The sequence below is a fragment of the Pteropus vampyrus genome, unplaced genomic scaffold (assembly GCF_000151845.1).
Source record: "Pteropus vampyrus isolate Shadow unplaced genomic scaffold, Pvam_2.0 Scaffold221, whole genome shotgun sequence".
In the NCBI taxonomy this organism is placed as follows: domain Eukaryota; kingdom Metazoa; phylum Chordata; class Mammalia; order Chiroptera; family Pteropodidae; genus Pteropus; species Pteropus vampyrus.
Genome location: NW_011889002.1, coordinates 1,827,551 through 1,829,691, shown reverse-complemented (window position 1 = coordinate 1,829,691; position 2,141 = coordinate 1,827,551).

Below are 2,141 nucleotides of genomic sequence, written 5' to 3'. Positions count from 1 at the left end.
GATGAACACACAATATAAGATATATACATGTCTTACTGCTAAATTGTACACCTGAAACTTACTGAATTTCATTAACAAATGTTGCCATAATAAAAATAAATAAATATAAAATGAAATATCAAAAAAATTAAAATAAAAATGTAATACCAAGCATCCATAAATTCCAGGTGATTAATTGGTAACTGACTACTTAAAACAAAAATCAACACTCTTACATTTCCAAAAACTGGTAAAAAAATCAACAAACAGATTCAAAATGTTCAGTGCATCTCATAAAGAGAATCCACCTAGGCTCATCATTGACAGGTAGCTGAAAAATCAAAAAGAAAAAGAAAAATTTTAAAATTAAGAAAAATGGTGGATACAAACAACATCTAAGTTCTTATTAGAAATAATAGAAAACAGAATAGCATCTTCAAAGTTCTGGAGGAGAAAAAACATGTCAACTCAGAATTCTATATTCAGCAGAAATGTTTTAAAAAAATGAAGGCATAATGAAGACATATCATATAGGCATCAGAAGGATAATAAGGAAATATTACGAACAACTGGAAGTCAGTAAATTATACAACCGAGATGAAATGAGAAACTTTAAAAAAAACTTACCAAAATGGACAAAAAATGAAATAAAAATTATGAATAATTCTATGATTATTAAATAATGTGTAATTAAAAACTGTCCTACAAAGAAAACTCTTGGCTTAGATTATTTTAATGTTGAATTCTACCAAACATTTAAATAAATAATATCGATCTACCCAATTCTTTCAGGAAATAAAATGGGCAAGATATACTTTCTAGCTGTTTTCCAGAGTCTAGCATAGCTCTAATATGTTAATTTGACAAAACAGTATAAGAAAAAAATTTCAGATCAATATACCTCATGAACACAATTGAAAAATCCTTACCCAAATATTATTTAATTGAATTCAAGCAATACATTAAAAAGAGAATATATCATTTTCAAGCAGGGTTTGTCCTAGGTTAAGTTTGCTCTAATATTTAAAAAGTCAATATACAACACTAGATATCTACCTGGGGGAAAATAAACCTCAACCACTACATCACACTACAACAAAAATTAATTTGTGATAGAGTATAGACCTAAATGTAAAAGCTAAAACTATAAATATTTAAGAAGAAAACATAAGAGAACATCTTTGTTACCTTGTGGTAGGCAAAGATTTCTTAAAGAGAACACAAAAAGCACTAATTGTTAAAGAGAAAAATGATAAATAGGTCATTATCAAAATGTAAAACTTTTGCTCATCAAATGACACCACTAATAAAAAAAAAAGCAAGTCACAAAGAGAAAATATTTGCAAAATACATACCTGACAAAGAACTCATATGCAGAATATATGAACTCAAGCTAATCAGTAACATGATGAACAACTCAGTAAAAAATTGAACAGGTACTTCACAAAAGAAAATGTATGAATGACTAATATATACATGAAAAGATGCTCAATATTATTAGTCTTCAGAGAAAGGTAAATTAAAACTAAATGAGAGATTTTGCAACCAGTGGAATGGCTAACTTTCTTTTTTAATGGACAATGCCAAATGTTAGCAAGAATGTGGAGAAAACTTGAATTCTCATATGTTGCTGGTAGAATCATTAAATAACACAACTACTCTGGAAAACTGTTTGGCAGTTTCTTTTAAAGTTTAACATACACCTCTCTTATGATCCAGCAATTTCATTGTTAGGTATTTACCCAAAAGAAGTGAAAACATATTTCCACAAAAAAAGATTTGTACAAGAATTATCACAGAAGCTTTATTTACACTAACCAAGTGTCAATCAACAGGAAAGATGAATAAACAAATTATGGTAAATTCATACAATGGAGAGATGTTCTGTAATTTCAAAAATAAGCTATAGATAAACACAACAACACAGGTAAATTTCAAATTATATTGAGCAGAATCTGCAGGACACAAAAGATGATTCTATTTACATGAAATTCAAGGACAAAACTAATCTATGATAATGCAACTCAATGTTGCCTATAAAGAAGGAGTAGGAATTGGCTGGTCAGGAACATGAGGGGGCTTTCTGGCATGAAGGGCATGTTCTATGTCTAAATCAAAGTGGTGATAACATGATTGTGTACATTTATAAAAATCCTTAAGAT